Raw genomic sequence first — 27,535 nt, forward strand, 5'->3', positions numbered from 1 at the left:
TTTGTTAGTGATTTTGTAAATCTCACATTTAATATTTTTCCTTTTGAGAGCAATTTAGTTACAGTTTTAATGTTTGCTTTTCCTTTTTTTTGAAACGTTACTGGAGAAGTATTACATTTTAAGATGGTGGATTGCTTCCTTCTCCTTCCCAGAATTCTCTCTTCTTGCGTCATTTCCAATCATTTCTCTATGAAAATCTAATAATATGAACTGGAGCTTGTTTTCCTTGAAATATGAGTAAGTTTATTAGCATCCAGGGCATTAGTCATGGAGCAGTTCTCAATGTCTGTCATTTGACGTTTAAAAGCCTTGCCTCCCTCACTTGCAGATGCAATTAGTGCCACCAATCCACGAGTCATTGATGATCCCCGGGCACGTAAACTCTGCGTTGACTTGAAACGCTGCATGTATTATGAGACCTGCACGACATATGGACTCAATGTGAATCGAGTGTTTAATGAAGGTAATGGCTTTGTGTCTGGCACTCAGTGTTTGCCCTTTGCAGTTTGTCCAAATAGTATGGAGGAAGGATAAATGTAAAACCGATCCTTTCACATTCCTTCCAGGACAAAACTGTATTTCGCCAACAAGGAGATATATCGGAATTTAGAATCTTTGTAATGTGGGAAACATAGGAACCAGTTTTCACACAGCAGGCTCCCTCAAACAGCAGTGTAACGCAGACCAAATTGTATATTTTAGTGGTGAGTATCAGTCCCAGGACACTGGAGAACTCCCCTGACCCTTTACTTGTGACAGGATCTGAATGTGCAGACAGAGTCTGGTGCAATGTCTTATTTGGACCTCCACCCTCAGCAGATCATTAGCCTTGATTCCACCATCCAAACCCATCTTAACGCTCCTCCCCCCCACCCCACTCCCCTGCTCTCCGCTTTCCACAGAGATTCCTCTCACTGTGATTATCTTGTCCATTTGACCCTCCTCATTAACCTCCCTTCTGGCACATATCCCTGCATGTGACAAAAGGTGCCCATTCACCTTCCCTCACTGATGCACTATCAATTACTCCAAACAACTGGAAGTAGAGTAAATACTGAAAGGCTTTTATTAACAGTAAATGGCCTAACGTCCATGCTGGGCATCTGCCCTGGACTGAGGGAGGAGCAGTGACACAATCACCTTTATTCAGGGGTGTGTGGGAGGAGCCACAGGAGCAGTCAGCAGAGGGGCCTGTCCAGACAGGTAACCCAGTTACAACATATAAACATGGTTCACCACACTCACCACCATTCAGAGCCCTAAGCAGTTCTTTTAGGTGAGGCAGCACTAGCTGCAGTCTGGAAATCTACTACTTCCGGTACTCCTGATGTGGCCTCCTCTACATCGGTGAAATCCAACGTAGATTGAGGTACACTGTGTCGAGCATCTTTGCTCCATTTGTAACAAGCAGGATTTCCCAGTGGCCAACCATTTTAATTCCAAAACCTATTCCCATTCCGACATGTTGGTCCATGGCCTCTTCTACTGCAACGATGGGGCTACTCTCGGGTTGGAGGAGCAACGCCTCATATTCCGTCTGGGTGGCCTTCACCTTGATGGCATGGACATTGATTTCTGTATCTTCTCTCCCCTTCCCTCTTCTTCCATTGCCCACCCTAGCTCTCTCTTACCCCTTCTGTTCTCACCCGATTATCACCTCCCTCTGATACTCCTCCTTCTTCCCTTTCTCCCAACGTCCGCTCTCCTCTCCTATCAGATTTCTCCTTCTTCAGGCCTTTACTTGTTCCACCTATCACCTCCCAGCTTCTGACTTCATGCCCCCTCCAGCCTCCACACCCACCTACCTTCCCCTCATCTGGCTTTATCTATCACCGTCGAGCTTGTCCTCCTTTCCCTCCCCCATATTTTTATCCTGGCTCTTCCCCTTCCTTTCCAGTCCTGTTGGAGTGTCTCAGCCAGAAACACTGACTGTTTATTCCTTTCCATAAATGCTACCTGACCTGCTGAGTTCCTCCAGCATTTTGTATGTGTTACTCGAGATTTCCAGCACAATCTCTTGTGTTTTTGATTTGCGCGAGTCAAGACTCTGGAGGGGCTTTGAATTTGACCCAAGGAATGTTGTCCACTGCGCCACGACTCAAATGGAGGGACCTCAGTAAGACCACTACAGGCTCAGTGAACTAAATAGTTTCTGTTCATGTTGCAAGTGATTCTACTAGTGGTAATACTTCACTGTGAATTTATGACATTGTTTGGCTGGGAATGGTGTTACATTCATCCCTGATTGAATTTCAGCCCCATAATGGTCAGTGAGTAATGACCAGGAATAGATGTTTTCTGCAGCCACAGTATTCCTTTTGCTGATCGTATCGGCACTGACCAGTTATAACATCTGGGAGCCTTCGCTGTCTGTGGGGCTTGTAATCAGTGCTTTTCCTGCTAATCTGCCTACTTTGCACAATGCCTTGGAGGCAGGTTGGTTCTATTGGAGTGATGTCTTACCTCACTCTGGTGAAAACAGAGCAGTATCTGTGACCAGTGACGGCCTCCTATTTAATTCTTACTGTACATAGTCTCTGCTCACAACGGATGTAAAGGGGTATCCCACACCAGGGCAAAGGGTTCAGTCTGTGTACAAAATGAGACGGGATGCTTGGTAAAACCCGAACTTCACTAAGGTGATTGAGAGCAGTTGAATATTACACTAAGTGTTGTTTGAATGGGCCGACCTCTTGCACCTTCCCAAATGAGGGGGGATAAAAGGAAAGAAACAGAAATACTGGAAGAACTTGCTTGCTGGATGAGTTGTTCCAGGACCTCTCGTTTAGTTTCACATTCCAGCAACTGCAGCTTTATTTATTTAGCACTTTGCTCGCATGAGTTTCATAGCCTTGGGAATTGTGAGAGCGTTTCACAGCCAACACCCCACTTTTCAATAATGCTGATGTCCTCTAACTTGCACGGAGCCCTGTCACCCCGGCCTGCTTCCTACCAGCCTGGCAGCACCTCGGTTTTAAAATTCTCATCCCTTCTCATCCTTTCCTGTGCTGTCCCTTTCCTAGATCGGAAAGTTAGCTGAGACCTCTGATCCCCTCTGTTTCCCATCTCATGATTCCTCTCACTCGGCCACTGGCAGTTGAGATGCCCTTCCTCACACCTCTCAGCCTCTCCACCTCCATTAAAACCCTCCTCAGAACCCCTACCTTTGATCGTCTTAATGGTTCTTGATGTGACGGTCTCACACTTTTTACAGGCTCTCTTGGGACAATGCAGGCTCTGTCTAAGTGGAAGTTGTAGTTTTTATTGAATTATAATCATTGTAGGGCTAGCTAAGATGTGGAAATTTCTATTTGTCAGGGAGGGTGAATTCACTGTTGAGCCAGATTGGGACCATCTGTAACCCAGGCACCCAAATGAACACATGCAGCTTCAGCTTTTACTTCTGGTTCCTCGAACTGAGGAACTCTGTTAGCAGATTCCGGTCTTCAGCGGTCTGCAGAGTGCAGACTGTTGCTGAACGCTGGTTAGTTCTGTGGCCATGACAGGAAATCTGAAGCCTGAGAGAAAACAGGGAAACCAAACAGCTTAGAAGAGGAAGGCTTTGCTGCAGACACCCTCCACCAGCCAAGTGTGTGCACACACTGATCCAGAACTGTCCGCAGATTCGGGTATCAAGCCAGATCAGGCTTGATTACTGGTAAACTCTGTTGAAGAGCCGAGAGGTAATGTTACAGCTATATAGGACCCTGGTCAGACCTGACTTGGAGTACTCTGCTCAGTTCTGGTCACCTCACTGGAGGAAGGATGTGGAAACTATAGAAAGGGTGCAGAGGAGATTTACAAGGATGTTGCTTGGATTAGGGATCATGCCGAGTGAAATCGGTCTTTCCTCCTTGGAGCGGCAGAGAATGAGATCCGCGAAGCATGCAGTGGTGCAGCGGTAGCCAGGACACACCCAGCACATTTCTTTTAAAAAGCTGAAATAAACAAGCTAATTAATGCTGAGCTCGCTGCATTGGCACTGCTTCCTGCATGCATGCTAAACTCACTGACTTCATTAACCTTGCCTCCAACTTTCACCCTGCCCTCAAGTTTACCTTTATACTTTAAACTTTATATTTTATGGTCGCCAAACAATTGATACTAGAACGTACAATCATCACAACGATATTTGATTTTGTGCTTCACACTCCCTGATTACAAATATTAAATTTTAAAGATATTAAAAATAGTTAAAAATAGTAAATATTAAAAATTTAAATTTTAAATCATAAATAGAAAATAGAAAAATGGGAAGTAAGGTAGTGCAAAAAAACCGAGAGGCAGGTCCGGATATTTGGAGGGTACGGCCCAGATCCGGGTCAGGATCCGTTCAGCAGTCTTATCACAGTTGGAAAGAAGCTGTTCCCAAATCTGGCCGTATGATTCTTCAAGCTCCCGAGACTTCTCCCGGAGGGAAGAGGGACGAAAAGTGTGTTGGCTGGGTGGGTCGTGTCCTTGATTATCCTGGCAGCACTGCTCCGACAGCGTGCGGTGTAAAGTGAGTCCAAGGACGGAAGGTTGGTTTGTGTGATGTGCTGCAACCGTGTTCATGATCTTCTGCAGCTTCTTCCGGTCTTGGACAGGACAACTTCCATACCAGGTTGTGATGCACCCTAGAAGAATGCTTTCTATGGTGCATCTAGAAAAATTAGTGAGGGTTTTAGGGGACAGGCCAAAATTCTTTAGTTTTCTCAGGAAGTAAAGGCGCTGGTGGGCCTTCTTGGCAGTGAACTCTGCTTGGTTGGACCAAGTCAGGTCATTTGTGATACTGACCCCGAGGAACTTAAAGCTTTTGACCTGTTCCACTTGCGCACCACCGATGTAAATTGGGTCGTGCGGTCCGCTACTCCTTCTGAAGTCAACAACCAATTCCTTCGTCTTCCTGACGTTGAGGGATAGGTTATTGTCTTCGCACCATGCCACCAGGTTCTTAATTTCCTCTCTGTACTCAAACTCATCATTACCCGAGATACGGCCTACAATTGTTGTGTCATCAGCAAACTTATATATTGAGTTTGATGGAAACTTGGCTACACAATCATGGGTGTACAGTGAGTAGAGCAGGGGGCTGAGTACACAGCCTTGTGGGGCACCAGTGCTCAGAGTGATTGTAGAGGAGAGCTTGTCCCCTACTTTCACAGCCTGGGTCCTGTCTGTGAGGAAGTTGAAGATCCAGCTGCAGATCTGAGTGCTAAGGCCCAGGTTCCGGAGCTTAGGAATCAGTTTATTTGGAATAATGGTATTAAAGGCAGAGCTGTAATCAATGAAAAGGAGCCTTACGTATGCGTCTTTATTCTCCAGGTGTTCTAAGGAGGAACGTAGGGCCAGAGAGATGGCATCTGCCGTTGACCTGTTGCTCGGGTCGGCGAATTGCAAAGCGTTGAGGTTGACCGGTAGGCTGTGGTTGATGTGTGCCAAAACCAATCTCTCGAAGCACTTCATAGTAATTGATGTCAGAGCCACAGGTCGATAGTCATTCAGGCATGCCACCTTGCTCTTCTTCGGCACTGGGATTATCATTGTCTTCTTAAAATACAAGGGGATCTTAGACTGAAGCAAGGAGCAGTTGACGATGTCAGCAAACACTCCAGCTAGCTCGCTTGCACAGGCCCAGAGAACCCGTCCTGGGACGCCATCTGGGCCCGTTGCCTTCCTTGGATTTATCTTCAGGAAGGCCCTTCTAACGTCCTCCTCGGTGACGATGAATCTCGATGCCACCAGGTCCAGTTCATCCAGAGGGAACGGGACGCTCCTTTTCTGTTGGAATATTGTGTAGAATACGTTAAGTTCGTCAGGAAGAGAAGCGCCACAGTTATTGATATTCCCAGCCTTTTCTTTGCGCCCAGTGATCTCATTCAGACCCTGCCATAGTCTACTGGCATCCCTTTGGTTAGCCTGGGCTTCCAACTTGGCTCGATATTGCCTCTTGGCGCCCTTAATGGCTTTCCGGAGTTCACACCTGGATTCCGTGTAGTGACTGGTAACCCCGGACCTAAAAGCCACAGCTCTAGCCTTTAAAAGGGACTTGACTTCATAATTCATCCAAGGTTTCCGGTTGGGGAATACCCGGATCACCTTGCGAGACTCACAGTCCTCCGTGCATTTCCAAATAAAGTCCGTGACAGCTGAGGCATACTAATCGAGGTTAGCTCCGAGTCCTTGAATACTAACCTTGAATACCTGGTCCATTTCCGACACCTCCCTCCCCTTTCTAGATCTTTCTGTCTCTACTCTGGAGACAGCTTATCTACTGATGTCTACTATAAGCCTACAGACTCTCACAGCTATCTGGACTATTCCTCTTCTCAGCCTGTCTCTTGAAAAAATGCCATCCCCTTCTCACAATTCCTCCGTCTCCGCCGCATCTGCTCTCAGGATGAGGCTTTTATTCGAGGATGAAAGAGATGTCCTCCTTTTTTAAAGAAAGGGGCTTCCCTTCCTCCACCATCAACTCTCAACTCTGGTCTCAAACGCATCTCCCCCATTTCACACACATCTGCTCTCACTCCATCCTCCCGCTACCCCACGAGGAATAGGGTTACCCTTGTCTTCACCTACCACCCCACCAGCCTCCAGGTCCAGCAAATAATTCTCTGTAACTTCCGTCACCTCCAACGGGATCCCACCACTAAGCACATCTTTCCCTCCCCACTCTGCTTTCCGCAGGGATCGCTCCCTACATGACTCCCTTGTCCATTCATCCCCCCCATCCCACCCCACCGATCTCCCTCCCGGCACTTATCCTTGTAAGCGGAACAAGTGCTACCCATTCCCCTACACTTCCTCCCTTACCACCATTCAGGGCCCCAAACAGTCCTTCCAGGTGAGGTGACACTTCACCTGTGAGTCGGCTTGGGTGATATACTGCGTCCGGTGCCCCCGATGTGGCCTTCTATATATTGGCGAGACCCAACGCAGACTGGGAGATCGTTTCGCTGAACACCTACACTCTGTCCACCAGAGAAAGCAGAATCTCCCAGTGGCCACACATTTTAATTCCACGTCCCATTCCCATTCCAATATGTATATCCATGGCCTCCTCTACTGTAAAGATGAAGCCACACTCAGGTTGGAGGAACAACACCTTATATTCCGTCTGAGTAGCCTCCAACGTGATGGCATGAACATTGACTTCTCAAACTTCCGCTAATGCTCCACCTCCCCCTCATACCCCATCCGTTATTGCCCATCCTCTGGGCTTCCCCCCTCCCCCTTTCTTTCTTCCTAGGCCTCCTGTCCCATGATCCTCTCATATCCCTTTTGCCAATCAGCTGTCCAGCTCTAGGCTCCATCCCTCCCCCTCCTGTCGTCTCCTATCATTTCGGATCTCCCCTTCCCCCGCCCACTTTCAAATCTCTTACTAACTCTTCCTACAGTTAGTCCTGACGAGGGGTCTCGGCCTGAAACGTCGACTGTACCCCTTCCTATAGATGCTGCCTGGCCTGCTGCGTACACCAGCAACTTTTATGGGTTTTAATTAATTAGGTGCTGATTGCATCGTCTCTGATCTGGGCCGACATTTACGTGCCGGGCGGCACCTAATTAATTACCTTGTTTATTTCGGCTTTTTTCTGGGTGCGTTCCGGCTACCGCTGCACCCTGCATGCTTCACTGATCGGTACCGGTCCGCGGCCCGGAGGTTGGGGACCTCTGATGTACAGCGTAATTTCACTTAGCAGAGTCAAGAAGACGGCCAGCACGCTGGAAGGTTCACACATCTTTCTATCATACAGTTCTTTGTAGGCACTCAAAACATCCTGCAAACCTGCCCTGAACCTACGTGCCCTTTCAAAGTTAAAGTCATACTTTCCTGCAATCATCGCAGCATTGTCAATTGTAGCGAGAATCTCACGCAGTTCAAAGCTATGACAGCTTAATGCTGAGATACTGAGTGTAGTTCCCGGGGAAGAAGCTTGGCTTTTCACCACTCTTGCAGCTCGGGGTGCGCGCTGCCACTATAACGGCTCGCTTCACAACAAACGCTGAACGCTATTTTCGCCACTCTCGCTGCTCGGGGTGCGCACTGCATTTTTTTGTAACAGTGAAAGCACCTTCTTGTCAGCGAAAACAGGTGACTAACGTAGTTCTTTCGTAACAGCGAGGTGTCGTAAAGTGAACGTTCGAAAAACGGGGGCCACCTGTACACTGAACACTTGCTAACAAGTTCGGAATTATCTGAGATCTTTCCTCTTCATCCTGCCTGAGCAAGCATCTGCTCCATCCCAACACCATTTGTTCGGAGTTATCACCTCTTTAGCTCTCTAGTATTTCCTAGCTGAAGACTGAGACACAACAGTTTGTGCTTCTTATCTGATATCAATACCAAAATATTTCTCATCGTTTCTGATTTAAAGCCAATGTGGTCACCAGCCACTGTGATGTCACCAGCCACTGTGATGTCACCAGCCACTGTGATGTCACCAGCCACTGTGATGACATCAGCCACTGATTAAAACGTTCAATCTGATAAAATGAAGCTATCCCAAATACTTGAAGCATTTCATTATTTGAACCTTCCCATCATTGATTATAATCAGTGGCCACAAATTTCAGTTTGGGTGGGTCTTGTGATTTATTTAATGAAACAGTTATGTATGACAGACTTTTTGTTCCAATGTACACAGTAAAGAACAACGACACAGAATGACATTCATGATCCCAGTACATTAATATTCACCTCTTTGGGCAAGTTAGGATAAAAAAAAGAATTCACTCTAAATTGTTCTCCGAGGCAAAACAAATAAAGGGCAAGTTGGCAGTTGTCCATACAATTGGCTTTAATTGATTTCTAATCTAAATTACCTTACCACCAATTGTTAGTCAAATAACCTCACACCTCCTCCCTTGCAGGAAGCAAAGAATCTTTAAAATATAGAAATGGTCTTTGAGAAAAACAAATCCTGGCACTGCTAGGAGAATTGCCAACTGAAGAAAACTCAATTCTACCGTTGACTTGTTTCCAAAATGCATCAGGCTTGCTTTGACGTTCCTTTGCAAACTTCTGATGCTGAAATTTGTGGTGAGGATGCAGGAAAAGTTTTCTTCTGATGACTCTTCCATGAAGGTCATATTTGTTCAGTGTCGCTGCACAGTAGAACAGTGCACCACCACTCCAGAGTCTGCTAAATCTTCCTGAAGGTCTTTTGCAGTCAAACAGGGGTTTTGATTTGCCTTTCTAGCAATCCTACAAGTAGCTCTCTTGGAAAGTTTTCTTGGTCTTACAGACCTCAACTTGACCTCCACTGTTCCTTCTAACTGCCATTTCTTAATTACATTATGAACTGAGGAAACAGCTATCTGAAAACGCTTTGCTATCATCTTATAGCCTTCTCCTGCTTTGTGGGCATCATTTATTTTAATTTTCAGAGTGCTAGGCAGCTGCTTAGAGGAGCCCATGGCTGCTGATTGTTGGGACAAGGTTTGAGGAGTCAGGGTATTTATAAAGCTTTGTAATTTGCATCACTTGGCCTTTCCTAATGATGACTGTGAACAAGCCATAACCCTAACAAGCTAATTAAGGTCTGAAACCTTGGTAAAAGTTATCTGAGAGCTCAAATCTTTTGGGGTGCCTAAACTTTTCAATGGTGCTCCTTTCCTTTTTTTCATTCTAAAATTGTACAAAACCAAAATAATACACTAATCTTGCTCAAAATGTTGAAAAGAATGTTTCATCTTCAACTTTATGATTTTTGGAGATCAGTTCATCTTCTACTCACTTAACTATTCACAGTAGCAGAAATTTTGACCCGGGGTGCCCAAATATTTTCCTGCCACTGTAAGTCAATTTAGGCAGCTGCAAGTACCATGATGTTTACTTCTGCAGAGACTGCAAGTAAACTTTATTTTTTTTCCAGTAATATTACTGGTATTGTGAAAATGGTATTCTTCACCATCCACTTCAAGGTTCGACATGTGTGTTTAGAGATGCTCTTCTGCACACCACTGTTGTAATGTGAGGTGATTTGAGTTACTGTCACCTTCCCGTCAGCTTGAACCAGTCAGTTGTCGTTTTGGGCCAAGATGCTACATCAGGACTAGAAAAAAATAGATTGGATCAGAGTAAGAAGGTGGGGAGGACATACAAGGTTGTGGGTGATAGGTGAAACCAGGAGATGGGGAGTGGGGAGGTAAAGAGCTGAGAAATTGGTGAAAGAGATAAAGGGCTGGAGAAGGGGGAATCTGATAGGAGAGGACAGAAGGCCATGGAAGAAAGGGAAGGGGGAGGAGCACCAGGGGGAGGTGATGGGCAGGTAAGGAGATAAGGTGAGGGAGCAAAATGGGAATGGGGAATGGTGAAGTGGGGGGTCATTACCGGAAGCAGGAGGAATTGATGTTGATGCCATCAAGTTGGAGGCTACCCAGACAGAATAAGGAGTTGTTCTTCCAACCCAACTGTGGCCTCATTGCAGCAGAAGAGGAGGCCATGGACCGACATGTTGGAATGGGAATGGGAAATAGAATTAAAATTGGTGGCCACCAGGAGAAGTGCCACACCTGCCCCTGAATCTCCTCCCTCACTACCATTCGGGGCCCAAACAGTCCTTCCAGGTGAGGCGACATTTCACCTGTGAGACTCGGCCCAGATTGGGAGACCACTTCGACGAGCACCTGCAGTCCATCCAGCAGAAGACAACAGGACCTCTCGGTGGCCACCAATTGACCTGGATGAGGAAGTGGAGGGATAGGTTAGTAAATTTGCGGATGACACAATGATTGGCGGGGTTGTGGACAGTGTGGATAGCGGGACATTGATAGGATGCAAAACTGGGCTGAGAAGTGACAGTGAGAGGTGGTTCATTTTGGTCGGTCAAATATGATGACAGAATATAGTATGAATGGTAAGACTCTTAGCAATATGGTGACCTTTTATCCAATATTTTTATTTAATTGTTTATTACTCTTTGTCTTTTTTCAAAGTTTTAGATTTGATCAAAAAGTCTTTCTTTCTTTCTTTTTTGATCGTATCCTCAAAATGGAATGCCCAGTCCTCTTTTTTTGTTTTCTTTTAGTGTAGTGGGTTTTTTTTTCCTTTTCATTTAAATCCCAATGTTTTTTCCTTTCTCTTCATAAACTGCTAAGAGAATTGTTATTTTCATTTTTTAATTATATATTTTACACTAATTTAACAATATCTATGATTTTGACAATGTCTTTCTTAATCTTGGATTATATTGTTACTGATATATATATTTGAATGAATTCTCCTCTTGATTGTATTTATGCTTTTTTTAAATCAATAAAAGGATTAATGAAGAAAAAGACTCTTGGCAGTGTGGGGGATCAGAGGGATCTTGGGGTCCGAGTCCATAGGACGCTCAAAGCTGCTGCGCAGGTTGGCTCTGTGGTTAAGAAAGCAGACAGTGTACTGACCTTCATCAACCGTGGGATTGAGTTTAGAGCCGAGAGGTAATGTTGCAGCGATATAGGACCCTGGACAGACCCCACTTGGAGTACTGTGCTCAGTTCTGGTCACCTCACTACAGGAAGGATGTGGAAACCATAGAAAGGGTGCAGAGGAGATTTACAATGATGTTGCCTGGAGTGGGGATCATGCTGAGTGAACTCGGCCTTTTCTCCTTGGAGCGGCGGCGGATGAGAGGTGACCTGATAGAGGTGTATAAGATGATGAGAGTCATTGATCTTGTGGATAGTCAGAGGCTTTTTCCCAGGGCTGAAATGGCTAACACGAGAGGGCACAGTTTTAAGGTGCTTGGAATGGTGCCGGAGGATTGGCTCATGTGGTTCCATTGTTTAAAAAGGGTTCTAAGAGTAAACCTGGCAATTATCGGCCTGTGAGTTTGACGTCAGTGGTGGGTAAATTGATGGAAAGTATTCTCAGAGATGGTATATATAATTATCTGGATAGACAGGGTCTGATTAGGAACAGTCAACATGGATTTGTGCATTGAAGGTCATGTTTGACAAACCTTATTGAATTTTTTGAAGAGGTTACTAAGAAAGTTGACAAGGGTAAAGCGGTGGATGTTGTCTATTTGGACTTCAGTAAGGCATTTGACAAAGTTCCACACGGAAAGTTAGTCAGGAAGCTTCAATGGTTAGGCATTAATATCAAAGTAGTTAAATGGATTCTGCAGTGGCTGGATGGGAGACGCCAGAGAGTAGTGGTGGATAACCGTGTGTCAGATTGGAGGACGGTGTGTAGCGGTGTGCCTCATGGATCTGTACTGGGTGTTGTTTGTCATATATACTAATGATCTGGATGATGGGGTGGTAAATTGGATTAGTAAGTATGCAGATGATACCAAGATAGGTGGAGTTGTGGATAATGAAGTAGGTTTTCAAAGCTTGCAGAGAGATTTAGGCCAGTTAGAAGAGTGGGCTGAAAGATGGCAAATGCTGATAAATGTGAGGTGCTACATTTTGGTAGGACTAATCAAAATAGGACATACATGGTAAATGGTGGGGCATTGAAGAATGCTGTAGAACAGCGGGATCTGGGAATAATGGTGCATAGTTCCCTGAAGATGGAATCTCATGTGGATAGGGTGGTGAAGAAAGCTTTTGGTATGCTGGCCTTTATTAATCAGAGCATTGAGTATAGGAGTTGGGATGTAATGTTGAAATTGTATAAGGCATTGGTAAAGCCAAATTTGGAGTATTGTGTACAGTTCTAGTCACCGAATTATAGGAAAGATGTCAATAAAATTGAGAGAGTACAGAGGGGGTTTACTAAAATGTTGCCTGGGTTTCATCTCCTAAGTTACAGAGAAAGGTTGACCAAGTTAGGTCTTTATTCTTTGGAGCGTAGAAGGTTGAGGGGAGACTTGATAGAGGTGTTTAAAATTATGAGGGGGATTGATAGAGTTGACGTGGATAAGCTTTTTCCATTGAGAGTAGGGGAGATTCAAACAAGAGGACATGAGTTGAGAGTTAAAGGGCAAAAGTTTAGGGGTAACATGAGGGGGAACTTCTTTACTCAGAGAGTGGTAGCTGTGTGGAACGAGCTTCCAGCAGAAGTGGTTGAGGCAGGTTTGATGTTGACGTTTAAAGTTAAATTGGATGGATATATGGACAGGAAAGGAATGGAGGGTTATGGGCTGAATGCAGGTCGGTGGGACTAGGTGAGAGTGTGAGTTTGGCACGGACTAGAAGGGCCGAGATGGCCTGTTTCCGTGCTGTAATTGTTATATGGTTATATGGAAGGAGATTAGATTAAAGTCTGTCACAAGCCTTGTGGCAGAGAGCGACTGAGAGTATGAGACTCCCCCCTCCCCCGCCCCGGATAGGACGCCAGTCTATTGCGAGGTTAACTCCCAGCATTTTTTTGCCGATACCCATTCTCAGCTGGGTAGACAGGAGCATTGTGTGGTTAAGTGCCTTGCTCAAGGATGCACACGCTGCCTCGGCTGAGGCTCAAACCCATGACCTTCAGATCGCTAGTCCAACGCCCTAACCACTTGGCCACACGCCACACAGAGGTAAGTCAAGGGTATGTTTTTTACGCAGAGTGCGTGGAATGGGCTGCCAGCAACAGTGGTGGAGGCAGATGTGATAGGCTCTTTTAAGAGACTCCTAGGCAGGTATATGGAGCTTAGAAAAATAGAGAGCTAAGGTTAATTTCTAAAGTAAGTACCCATTCCCATTCCCATTCGGGCATACCAGATAATGGCCTCCTCTTTTGCCACAATGAGGCCACTCTCATGGTGGAGGAGCAACATATTCTGTCTAGGTGTTCTCAAGCCGATGCCATGACAGATTTTATTTTCCAGTTCCCTCCCTCTGCTGCGATTCCCCATTCTGGCCTCTTGCCTCGTCTCCTCACCTGCCTGTCACCTCCCCCACCCCGGTGCCCCTCCTTCCTCCCTCTCTCCCACGGCCCACTCTCCTCTCTTATTAAATTCCACCTTCTGCAGCCGTTTACCCTTCCCACCCACCTGGCTTCACCTGTCACCTTCCAGCTATCCTCCTCCCCCCCCCCCGACTTTTTATTCTGGCATCTTCCCCGTTCCTCTCCAGCCCTGAAGAAGGCTCTGCGCCTGAAACATGGACTGTTTATTCCTCTCCATAGATGCTGCCTGACGTGCTGAGTTCCTCCAGCATTCTGTGTGCGTCACTCTGGATTTCCAGCATCTGCAAAATCTCTTGTGTGCACGTGACCAATAAACCTACTAACCCAGATGTCTTTGCAAAGTGCGAGGAAACCCACACAGTCACAGAGTGAACAAACTATAACTCCTTATAGACAGCGGTGGCAATTGAACCCAGGTTGCTGGCACTGTAATGGCGTTATGCGAACTGCTATACCAGCCGCTTGTTTGAGGGGTAAATATCTGCCCCAGGACACTGTGAGAAACTTCCCTTCTCCAAATCACTGATGCTGTAAGATATCTTAAATCTGTTTACAAAGGGTCTTGGTTTAACATCTCAGGCAAATGATGGTACCTATGACCGTACAGCATTCCCTCGGTACTGCACTGAGAGTGTCAGTGGTATCAAGTCACTAGCTTATCTCTTGAGCTGCTATAATCCAACCACATGTCTGCAATGCTGGAAATCCAAACAACACACACAAAATGCTGGGGGAGCTCAGCACTGAGGTGTTGTGCAGCATTACCATCATCTTAGTGGGAAGAGTTGTTTCCCTCAGACAGAAGTCTACCAAGCCAACTGGACATTCAAAGAGTATGGACAAACACTGGACAGGTTTTTCCACAGAGAGTTAACTCATTCTTAACTTCCAATACCAAGTGGGTCATCCCACAGATATCCTGACCTTGAAGAGGTCTCTGTGGGTGGCTGCAACCAGTTGATAGTTAATGGGTGTGATTAGTATATATAGTAGCACAGTGGCTAAGTTGCTAGACTTGCTCCCAGAGAACTGCGCTCTTAAATCCATCAAAACGAGTTCATATCTCACCATCGCAGCTGGGAAATTTAAATCTGAATCATTAGAACAATTTCAAATATTAAAAATTAGTGTCATTATTTGTGTTTGTAAAGCATTGGATTGATGTCCAAGTTCACCTGGTTCAGCAAGACCTGTAAACACCAGAATCTCAGCAGTACGTTAGCTGTCAATTGCTCTCTGAATTGGCCCAGCAAGCCACTGCTCAGGAGTAGCTAAGGATGGGCAATAAATGCCTACCGCACATCCTGTGGGCAAATAATATTTTTTAAAAAGTTGATGAGAAGTCGTGGAGAATCCGGCAAGTGAATGAATTGTTCTTCCTCTGTGCCCCATCCCACTGGTATCAGTGATCCCCACATACAGAATTGTGGATTCTCCTCTTCGATCTCTGGTCACATCTGGTAGCAGCTGGCTTTGCCGATCTCCAGAGTTTGCTTGTGTGCTCTGTGATGGCGAGTGGGCAGCCGGAGTAGTGCCAGCCCCCTCGATGCCACACCCCATGTATGAGGTTTAACTAGATCTGGAGACAAAAGGGACTTCAGATGCGGTAATGTGGAGCCAACAAATCACTGGAGGAACTCAGCGGTCAGGCAGCATATGTGGAGGGAGAGGGGTGCTCAATATTTTGGATTGAGAACTTGCTCAGTTCCTCCAGAACAAATCAAATGGGTATACATGGCTACAAGCCCCTGGCTTCTCACAATACATTAACATGGAACAATGCAGCATAGTACAGGTCCTCTGGCCCACAATGTTGTGCTGATCTTTTAACCTACTCCAAGAGCAATCTGACCCTTCGCTTCCTCATAGCCCTCCATTTTTCTTGCATCCATGTGCCTATCTAAGAGTCTCTTAAATGTCCCTAACATAACTGCCTCTACCAGTGCTTTCCACTCACTTTTAAAGATTAGCTTTATTTGTCACCTGAATATCAAAACATACCATGAAGTACATCCACGAAGAAATCTGCAGATGCTGGAATTTTAAGCAACACACATAAAAGTTATTGGTGAACGCAGTAGGTCAGGCAGCATCTCTAGAGAGAGGATCTTCTATATATTGGCGAGACCCGACGCAGACTGGGAGATCATTTCGCTGAACACCTACGCTCTGTCCGCCAGAGAAAGCAGAATCTCCCAGTGGCCGCACATTTTAATTCCACGTCCCATTCCCATTCTGATATGTCTATCCACGGCCTCCTCTACTGTAAAGATGAAGCCACACTCAGGTTGGAAGAACAACACCTTCTATTCCGTCTGGGTAGCCTCCAACCTGATGGCATGAACATTGACTTCTCAAACTTCCGCTAATGCCCCACCTCCCCCTTGTACCCCACCCGTTATTTATTTTTATATATATACATACACATACACACACACACACACACACACACACACACACACACATGCATACATACATATATACATTCTTTCTCTCTCTCTCCTTTTTCTCCCTCTGTCCCTCTCACAATACCCCTTGCCCATCCTCTGGGTTTCTCCCCCTCCCCCTCCCACTTTCTAATCTCTTACTAACTCCTCTTTCAGTTAGTCCTGACAAAGAGTCTCGGCCCGAAACGTTGACTGTACCTCTCCCCGGAGATGCTGCCTGGCCTGCTGCGTTCACCAGCACCTTGATGTGTGTTCAATGAAGTGCATCATCTGCATTAAAGATGAACAGCTTGTGGAAATGCTGAGGGCAGCCCGCAAGTATCTCAATGCTTCTGGCAGGCCCACAACTCACTGATCCTAACCTGTACGTCTTGTATGGGAGGGAACCCATGTAGCCACGGGGAGAACATACAAACTCTTTGCAGGGAGTGGTGGGAATTGAACTGGGACTGTTGGCACTCTAAAGCAATTGTGTCACCACTTTGCTACCGCACCACTATTGTAAATCTCCTCTGCACCCTCTCTAAAGCTTCCACATCCCTCCCACAATGAGACAACTAGAACTGAACACAATACTCCAAGAGTGGTCGAGCCAGAGTGTTATAGAGCTGCAACATTACCTCACGGTAATCCCCCGACTAAAACCTGCCAAAACACCATACTCCTTCTTAACCACCAGAAATGAAGGACATGGGACAAAGATGATGATTTCTTTATTAGTTTTCTGTGGGCTCAATGAGCAAACCGATGGGCAGGTACAAAGAGGGAGTGCTCGGCACCTGTCGTCATGGTGCATACAATGTCATGCTATGATCCATTGGTATGTGCGTTTAACTATCTTCAGTTCCAGTGTTTCTTGGAGAAAGAGTGCTTAATCTTTCTGATTGTAAAGCTGATTCTGTGTTCATCTTTTCCTCTGTTTCCTGCCACACTATCTTTCACAGGCAACATGGGTGAGTATTCCTCATCCTCATTCCCTTACCATGTAAGGAATCTGGAGCAGCAGCTGGATGACCTTTGACTCATAAGAGAGAATGAGGCAGTCATAGATGAGAGCTACAGGGAGGTAGTCACACCTAGGCTGTCGGAAGCAGGTCGTTGGGTGGCAGTCAGAGGGGGGAAGGCGAAGGTGAGCAGACAGGTAGTGCAGAGCACCCCTATAGCCATTCCCCTGAATAATAAGTTTACTGTCCTGGATACTGTTGGCGGGGACAACCGACCAGGTGTGAGCCACGGTGGCAGGGCCTCCGGCACTGAGTCTGACCCTGTGGTGCAGAAGGGTGGGACGGAGAAGAGGAGAGCTGTCGTCATTGGAGACTCTATAGTCAGGGGAGCAGACAGGAGATTTTGTGGATGTGAGAAGGACACCCGCATGGTTTGTTGCCTCCCGGGTGCCAGGGTCCGGTATTTCTCTGACCGGGTGCACGACATCCTGGTATGAGAGGGAAAGCAACCAGAAGTCATGATACATGTTGGGACCAACGACATAGGCAGGAAGAGGGATGAGGTCCTGAAGTGTGAGTTTCAGGAACTAGGCAGAAGGCTGAAGAACAGGACCTCAAGGATGGCGTTCTCAGGATTGCTGCCAGTGCTACGTGACAGAGATGGTAAGAATTGGAGGAAATGGCCGTTGAATGTGTGGCTGAGGAGTTGGTGCAGGGAGCAGGGTTTTAGATTTTTAGATCATTGGGATCTCTTCTGGGTAAGGTGGGACCTGTACAGATTGGATGGGTTGCACCTGAGCTCGAGGGGGAGCAATATCCTTGCAGGTAGGTTTGCTAGCATGGTTCGGGAGGGTTTAAACTAATTTGCAAGGGGGATGGGACCCGGAGCGATAGAGCAGTGAAAGAAGTGCATGGAGTAAAGCCAGATCTAACATATAGAGAGGCTTTGAGGAAAGAGAAGCAGAATAAACGGTGTAAAGACAGTAAGGTAGAAGGGCTGAAATGTGTGTACCTCAATGCAAGAAGCATCAGGAACAAAGGTGATGAACTGAGAGCTTGAATACATACATGGAATTATGATGTAGTGGCCATGACAGAGACTTGGCTGGCACCAGGGAAGGAATGGATTCTCAATATTCCTGGATTTCAGTGCTTTAAAAGGGATAGAGAGGGTGGAAAAAGGGGAGGAGGGGTGGCATTACTGTTCAGGGATACTATTACAGCTACAGAAAGGGTGGGTAATATAGCAGACCCTCTTTTGAGTCAGTATGGGTGGAAGTCAGGAACAGGAAGGGAGCAGTTACTCTACTGGGGGTATTCTATAGGCCCCGTGGTAGCAGCAGAGATACAGAGGAGCAGATTGGGAGGCAGATTTTGGAAAGGTGCAAAAATAACAGGGTTGTTATCATGGGTGACTTTAACTTCCCTAATATTGATTGGCACCTGATTAGTTCCAAGGGTTTAGATGGGGCAGAGTTTGTTAAGTGTGTCCAGGACGGATTCCTGTCACAGTATGTGGACAGGCCGACCGGGGGAATGCCATACTAGATCTAGTACTAGGTAATGAACCAGGTCAGGTCACAGATCTCTCAGTGGGTGAGCATCTGGGGGACAGTGACCACCGCTCCCTGGCCTTTAGCGTTATCATGGAAAAGGATAGAATCAGAGAAGACAGGAAAATTTTTAATTGGGGAAGGACAAATTATGAGGCTATAAGGCTAGAACTTGCGGGTGTGAATTGGGATGATGTTTTTGCAGGGAAATGTACTATGGACATGTGGTCAATGTTTAGCGATCTCTTGCAGGATGTTAGGGATAAATTTGTCCCGGTGAGGAAGACAAAGAATGTTAGGGTGAAGGAACCATGGGTGACAAGTGAGGTGGAAAATCTAGTCAGGTGGAAGAAGGCAGCATTCGTGAGGTTTAGGGAGGGAAGCAAGAAAAGAGCTTAAAAAAGGGCTGAGGGGAGCAAGAAGGGGGCATGATAAGGCCTTGGCAAGTAAGGTAAAGGAAAACCGCAAGGCATTCTTCAATTATGTGAAGAAAAAAAGGATGACAGGAGTGAAGGTAGGACCGATTAGAGATAAAGGTGGGAAGATGTGCCTGGAGGCTGTGGAAGTGAGCGAGGTCCTCAATGAATACTTCTCTTTGGTATTCACCAATGAGAGGGAACTTGATGATGGTGAGGACAATATGAGTGAGGTTGATGTTCTGGAGCATGTTGATATTAAGGGAGAGGAGGTGTTGGAGTTGTTAAAATACATTAGGACGGATAAGTCCCCGGGGCCTGACGGAATATTCCCCAGGCTGCTCCACGAGGCGAAGGAAGAGATTGCTGAGCCTCTGGCTAGGATCTTTATGTCCCCTTGTCCACAGGAATGGTACCGGAGGATTGGAGGGAGGTGAATGTTGTCCCCTTGTTCAAAAATGGTAGTAGGGATAGTCCAGGTAACTATAGACCAGTGAGCCTTACGTCTGTGGTGGGAGAGCTGTTGGAAAAGGTTCTTAGAGATAGGATCTATGGGCATTTAGAGAATCATAGTCTCATCAGGGACAGTCAGCATAGCTTTGTGAAGGGCAGATCGTGTCTAACAAGCCTGATAGAGTTCTTTGAGGAGGTGACCAGGCATATAGATGAGGGTATTGCAATGGATGTGATCTATATGGATTTTAGTAAGGCATTTGACAAGGTTCCACACGGTAGGCTTCTTCAGAAAGTCAGAAGGCATAGTAGTCATCGTACTTTATTGATCCCGGGGGAAATTGGTTTTTGTTACAGTTGCATCATAAATAATAAATAGTAATAGAACCATAAATAGTTAAATAGTAATACATAAATTATGCCAGTAAATTATGAAATAAGTCCAGGACCAGCCTATTGGCTCAGGGTATCTGACCCTCCAAGGGAGGAGTTGTAAATTTGATGGCCACAGGCAGGAATGACTTCCTATGACGCTCTGTGCTGCATCTCAGTGGAATGAGTCTCTGGCTGAATGTACTCCTGTGCCTACTCAGTACATTATGTAGTGGATGGGAGACATTGTCCAAGATGGCATTCAACTTGGACAGCATCCTCTTTTCAGACACCACCGTGAGAGAGTCCAGTTCCATCCCCACAACATCACTGGCATTATGAATGAGTTTGTTGATTCTGTTGGTGTCTGCTACCCTCAGCCTGCTGCCCCAGCACACAACAGCAAACATGATAGCACTGGCCATCACAGACTCGCAGAACATCCTCAGCATCGTCCGGCAGATCTTAAAGGACCTCAGCCTCCTCAGGAAATAGAGATGGCTCTGACCCTTCTTGTAGACACCCTCAGTATTCTTAGACCAGTCCAGTTTATTGTCAATTCGTATCCCCAGATATTTGTAATCCTCCACCATGTCCACACTGACCCCCTGGATGGAAACAGGGGTCACCGGTACCTTAGCTCTCCTCAGGTCTACCACCAGCCACTTAGTCTTTTTCACATTAAGCTGCAGATAATTCTGCTCACACCATGTGACAAAGTTTCCTACCGTAGCCCTGTACTCAGCCTCATCTCCCTTGCTGATACATCCAACTATGGTAGAGTCATCCGAAAACTTCTGAAGATGACAAGACTCTGTGCAGTAGTTGAAGTCCGAGGTGTAAATGGTGAAGAGAAAGGGAGACAAGACAGTCCCCTGTGGAGCCTGGAGCTAGGTGGTGTAGCCTGTACATTCCTGGAAGGATGTTATTGCACTGGAGAGAGTGCAGAGGAAATTGCCGGCATATTCCCTGAGTTGGAGCATTAGAGCTATAAGGAGAGATTGGGAAGGCTGGGTTTGTTTTCCCTGGAGTGGAAGAGGCTGAGGGATGACCTGATAGAGCTGGAGCTAATACAAATCTTTTTGCCTTGGTGGGGGTGTCTAAAACAAGAGGGTGCAGGTTTAAGATTCAAGATTTAAAATTGTTTAATGTCATTTCTAGTACACAAGTGTAAAGTACAAAATAATTGTTACTCCAGATCCGATGTAGCACAATAAAACCACAATAGGATAAGGCACACAATAATAACAAAATACAATAAATAGAAATAGTTTATATCCATAGATTGATTATATGTCCATAAAGTGACGCTAGGCACAGGAGGGTCTGTACACAAGGTGACTTGATAGGAAATGATAAAGAAATGGTGGTTGGGAGTGTGGAGGGGTGGGTTAGTGGGTGGACATGTGGATCAGCCTTACTGCTTGGGGAAAGTAACTGTTTTTGAGTCTGGTGATCCTGGCGAGGATACTACACAGCCTCCTTGATGGGAGTGGGACAAACAGTCCATGAGCAGGGTGGGTGGGATCCTTCACGATGTCACTGGCCCTTTCCTGGCACCTTTCTGTATATACTGTGTGTCCTTGATGGTGGGTAGGCTGGTACCGGTGACATGTTGGGCAGCTTTGACTGCCCGTTGTAGAGACTTCCTGTCTGACGCAGAGCAGTGTCTGTACTGAGCAGTGACACAGTGTGTTAGGATTATCTCCACTGCGTACCTGTAGAGTGACATGAGTATACAGCAGATGTACATAATCCTGCTCTCTTCAGTCTCCTCAGAAAGTAGAGGTGTTGGAGAGCTTTCCTCATTGTGCAGTATGTGTTCTGGGACCATGAGAGGTTGTGTGAGATGTGCACTCGCAGGAGTGTGAAACTGCTGACAGTTTCCAGTGCTGTGCTGAGTGGTGCCAGTTGTCCTGGAGACGATCAGCATCTCCTTTGTCTTATTGACGTTGATTTACATGGTTATTTACATGGCACTGGGTCTCCAGTTCTTCCGCCTGCTTTTTGCAGGCCATCTCATCGTTGTTGATGAGCCCCACCACTGTTGTGTTATTGGCATGACAGATGCTACGGCATCACCACTAAGATGAGAGATTTAGAGGGGATATGAGGGAGGAATTTTTTCTCCGGGGGAGGCAGAGGGGGGTGACGGGAATCTATCTGAGAGGGTGCTGAAGGCAGAGACTCTCACAACATTTAAGAAGCATCTCAACAAGTCAACAAGATTTGTCGTGACACAGGCTATGGATTAAGTAGTTAGATTCAGTTAATGAAATAAACAGTCCCCTAAGACGGGCTTGTGATCTCCCAGTCTACTTCATCATGGTCCTTGCACGTTACTGTTTACTGGGACTGCACTTTCTCTGTAGCTTTTACACTTCATTCTGCACTCTTTTATACGACTTCAATGTGCCGCTGTAATGAAATGATCTGTACCAGTGGCGTGCTAAACATGTTTTTCACTGTACTTCCGCACATGTGACAATAATAAACCAATTTTACCGATTCTCATCTGGAATTTGGGGACAAAGTAAAATGTAGCATCAGTAATGGTGAGCGGGAAACCATTGAATTGTCAGAGAAACTCTCTTGGATCACTGATGTCCTTCAGGGAAGGAACTCTGCCAGCCTTACTGTGTCTGGCCTGTGCATGACTTCTGTCTCAAGAGTGTGATGGACTCTTAACTGACCTCTGAAACAGTCAGCTGAACAAAAACATTATCCTCATTGCAAGGCTGGGAGCAGCTTAAGGTTACGTACATCTGGCCCTCTTTCAGTGCTAGTCTAACGATTGAGACGGGATTAACCCACTCAGGGCTGTTTCGTTCTGTTACTGTGCGACTCCTAGGATACAGCTTTTGTTAAGAGCTGCCCCTGTAGCATTGCCTACAATACTGTGTTCTCGCTCCCTCCACAGGCTCGGCGGGGAAGCGATACGGAAAGGAGTAGTCCGGACAGTAAGGCAGATAACATCGGAAGTGGCTGTGCATCCCAATTAAGCAGGTGGGTTTCAGCCAACTCTGTGTAGGGTGCACTGATCCATACCGAATGAGTCTCCTTATAGCTGCGCCACAACTTAGCTACAGCCACTTTCACACAAAGGCGACCGCTGGGGCTGACTTGGTCAGTGCACAGCCTAGGGACAACTGAAGCATCTGGTGGTCATGGAACTGGACATTAAACTGACCACGACCTCCTTCAGGCTGAGTCGTACCTACAGAAAGACCAGAAGGCAGGCAGTAGGAGTTGGAAGCTGAATGTCAAGCTGCTGACCAGAGATTATCGAGGAGCTAAAGAAGGACCTAGCCAGGTTGGAGAATGATGAAGTCCCTCTTTGACTCCCAAAGCACTAGTAGGAAGCAATTAAGGAAATCATCAAGAGATCCTTCATCTGAAAAGGTATTCAGAAACCAAGACAGGGTCAGCAGGACTTGTGTCAACTTCTGACATGCTTGCACAATCTTCTCCTGTTGCAGTCAAGGGTGTGGATGTTAGGGAGGAACTCCGAGAAGTGGAGAGCCAGCAGGCCTCGGTCTTTGTCTCAGAACCCTCCAAGATCATCTTCCGACTCAGAATCCATTCCATGAAGTGGGATGAGATGTACTCACATTACCTCTTCCAAAAAGTTGACGGGGATCTCCCTGATCCACAGCTTTAAGGAAGAGGTCCGGTAGCACCCTTGCAAATGGCCATACTGAGGAGCTGCAAATGCTTCTACGCCATACTCCTTAGTTACTCCCACTGACTTCCATTGATTTGGCAAACAGGGGATTGATATCAAAATTCATGTCCTTATTTACAAATCCTTCCATGGCTTCACCCCACCTAGCCCACTTAGCCTTTCCTGGCCAAGTATCCCAAATCTTGTCTTCCCCTGTTCCAGCTCTGGATTCTAATTCTCCAGATGTCCCCATACTCTGAGACTCCCACCTTGCATTGTTATCTCTGCACCACCTTCCAAAAAATGTCAAACCACCTGCCCAATCTCCTGTTTAACAACTAACAATTTTTAATCGCCCAAAACACTGCTGCCTTGTTCTAACACGCACCAAGACCTTTCATCCATCTCTTCTGTCCTCACCAAACAACCCAAACTCCTGGTTAAACAACATTTCAATCTTAAGACTCTTGTTTTCAATCCCGTCTCCTGTTTCTGCATCCTCTCCCACTCCTACAAATCTCTGCACCCCCAATTCCAGCATCTTGTTCAACCATGATTTGAAGCGCTCTGCTGTTGATGACTGTGCCTTCAGCTGTCTGTGTCTCAGGCTCTGGAATCCCTTCCCAAAACGTTTCTGCCTCTCTCCCCACCTCTGTGATGCTCCTAGGAAACTTCCCATCGACCAAACTCTGCTCACCTGTTCTAATATCTCCTTTCACGGCCTGGTCTCGAATAGTGTTTGATGCTGCTGTTACGAGTGTGTCAGGACCTTTTGCTGTGTAGCTGTCAGTTCCAGTTCCGTCATAATTCACCTTTAGGCTCATAGGCCACTACAGCACAGAATCAGGTCCTTAGTCCGTCCAGTCCATACCAAACTATTATTCCGCTTAGTCCCAGCTGCCTGCACCTGAACCTTGCCCTCCATACCCCTCCTATCCATGTACTTACCCAAATTTCTCTCAAATGTTGAAATCAATCACTTGTACTTATCCACCACTTCCTCTGGCAGCTGATTCCACATTTGCACTACCCTCTGAGTGAAGGTTCACCCTTAAGTATTTCACCTTTCACCTTTAACCTATGACTTCTAGTTCTAGTCTCACCCTACCACCATGGGAAAAGCCTGCTTGCATTTATCCTATCTACATCCCTCATAATTTTGGATACCTCTACAAAATCTCCCCTCATTCCCCTACACACCAGGGAATAAAGTCCAAACCTATTCAACCTTTCCATCTCGCTCAGTTCCTCAAGTCCTGGCAACATCCTTGTAAATTTTCTGTGTGCTCTTTCAATCTTACTGATATCTTTTCTGTAAGTAGGTAAACAGAACTGCACACGATGCTCCAAATTCGACCTTACCTTTGTGAAAGATTGTTTCTTTACATTATAAACACCAATTGTGTTTTTATAAAACGTATCTGAAAACGACTTCAGGCATATTACTATCTTTACCTGCTGGTTCTTAATTATTTTGGTCAGTTTCCTCTTTTGTGTTCCCACATCAGGTGGGTGTCACTTAAATGTTCCTTAGGCCATGGGAAAGGAGTTAAGGCCAATTTATACTTCTGCGTTGAATCTACGCTGTAGTACGGCATAGCCGCGTACCCTACGCCGTAGCCTGACGTGCACCTCCCCAAAAATGTAACCACGCGTTGTGGTGACGCAGACAGCAACAACTGATTGGTTGGCTTGGTAGCATTGCATTTCCTGCTACTCATTTCTGGTTGCTTCTTGTCTCTCAGTGGCCGGACAAGCACAGAAAATTCACCATCCATTCACACTATCTCCTCCCACGTCTTCCCTCCTTTCTGCGCTGCAGTAATTTCAATAAAAGTTACTCTTGTTCAACATTTATTAGCTCCAACTGCAACATGATGCGCTCAGTTTCAGTCGCCACTGTTTGAAGTACACGAAGAAACTCAACACAGTGGCATAGAAACCCCACCGCCAACGAGCGTTTTGGCGGTGAATTGCAGAGCGACGCGGACACTCCAGTGCACACGTATAAATGCTCACAAGAGCATAGGCCACTTGCGTAGGCTACGGCATCGGCTACAGGTTAGAGCCGACGCAGAAGCATAAATCAGCCTTAAGGGTGGGGCGGGTGGAGAAGGGACGAGGGGAGGCCAAGTCAGTCAGATGACGTCTTGCATCTGGGTTCGATCGGCTGTTTCTTTGTGGCAAGTATTCACGTCTCTCTCCTGAGTGCACAGATTGTTCTTATTAGCACTTGTTGATGTGCAAATGTCTTTGCCACCATAGTATTATATAGGAGTTTAATTCCAAAACAGTCCAATTGGCTCAACTAATCTGTCTCAGTGTTTTGCCCCCCACCCCATACAAGAAAATAGTACTGATCATATTTACCCAATCAGCTCCTATATGTCTTTAGACTTGTTTCCATCATGCACCAGTCCAGTCTTTCAGCTGCAACTCTGAACTGTGAAAATTAATTCCATGGCTTCTCCAACATCTCCGGTCTTTTGTTTGAAGTTTCGTGCATTTACTGCTGTATCCATGGGCCTTTGCAGTGGATCCCATGACTACTACTGGCCCATCTTTGCAACATTTGAAAAAACACTGTCATTGCAGCACACTGGGTTCCCTTTGTCCTTGCCTACCAGCCCATGAGCCTCTGTATCCAACACATCACTCTCCAAAACTTCTGCCATCTACAACGGGATCCTACCACTAAACACATCTTCTCCCTTCCCCCCCCCAAACTCTCGCTTTCTGCTTGTCCACTTATCCCTCTCCACTGATCTCCCTCCTCCACTTATCCCTGTGAACTGCCCCTAGACCACCTCCCTCACCACTATTCAGACCCTGAAACAGTTCTTCCGTGTGAGGCGATACTTCACCAGCAGGTCTGCCAGGGTCACCTGCTGTAACTTGGTGCAGCCTCCTCTGCATTGGTGAGATTCAGCGTAGATTGGGGTATCATACAGTCAAGCACCTTCACTCTATCTGCCACAAAAGGCAGGGTCTCCCAGTGGCTATCTATTTCAATACAACTTCCTATTCCCATTTTGGCGTGTTGGTTGTCTCCTCTACTGCTCGAAGGGGCCACACTCAGACTGGTGTAGCAACATCTCATATTCCATCTGGGTAGCCTCCAGCCTAATGGCACAAACACCGAGTCCTCCAACTTCCAGTAATCTTTCCCCACTCCCTCCTTCTCTGTTTCCAGCCCTCATGCTGGCTCCCCTCTTACCCTTCTCTTCCTCCCTCCTCCTTCCCTTTCTTCCATGGTCTCCTGTCAGATTCCCTCTTCTCCAGCCCTTTACTTCTTCCACCTATCACCTCCCAGCCTCTCACATCCCCCTCACCTGGTCTCGCCTATCACCTTCCAGCTTGTACTCCTTCCTCTCCCTGCACCACCTTATTCTAGCTTCTGTCCCCTTCCTTTCCAGTCTGTCCTGATGAGGGCTCTGTTTATTCCTCTCCGGAGATGGTGCTTGATCTGCCAGGCTCCTGTGTTAGTGTGACCTGTGCTGTTCCAACAGGAAAGATTCTGGTTTCAAGGTCACTCAAGCTGAGAGCAGTGGAGTAATCTAACTGAATCCTGGTCTTCATTGGTGTGTTTTCTTGCAGGGAGTGGCTGTTGAAGAGAAGTGGAAACACACTGAATAAGGACTGGAAGAAGAGGTATGTGACCCGGCATGGAGCAGCGTGCAGGGGAGCTGGCTGGATTCGAACCGGGGACCTTTTGTCCCCAAGTCCGACTCTGATGCCACTACACCACCAGTCGGGTCACAGAAGGAGTATAGATGGGGAAATGCAAGCAGGCTTTTTCCACTGATGTTGGGTGGGACTACAACTAGAGGTCGTGGGTTAAGGGTGAAAGGTGAAAAGCTTAAAGAGGAACAT

At 46.4% G+C, this 27,535-nt stretch overlaps 1 long non-coding RNA gene across 1 annotated transcript; it reads left to right on the forward strand.

The window, feature by feature from the left end:
* Window positions 1–394: 394 nt before the first annotated feature.
* LOC140192263 (uncharacterized) lies at window positions 395–27,535 on the forward strand. Its single transcript, XR_011884191.1, has 3 exons — window positions 395–463; window positions 22,919–23,004; window positions 27,260–27,535. It is a non-coding gene; the product is annotated as an uncharacterized lncRNA (long non-coding RNA).

The sequence above is a fragment of the Mobula birostris genome, unplaced genomic scaffold (assembly GCF_030028105.1).
Source record: "Mobula birostris isolate sMobBir1 unplaced genomic scaffold, sMobBir1.hap1 H_1, whole genome shotgun sequence".
In the NCBI taxonomy this organism is placed as follows: domain Eukaryota; kingdom Metazoa; phylum Chordata; class Chondrichthyes; order Myliobatiformes; family Myliobatidae; genus Mobula; species Mobula birostris.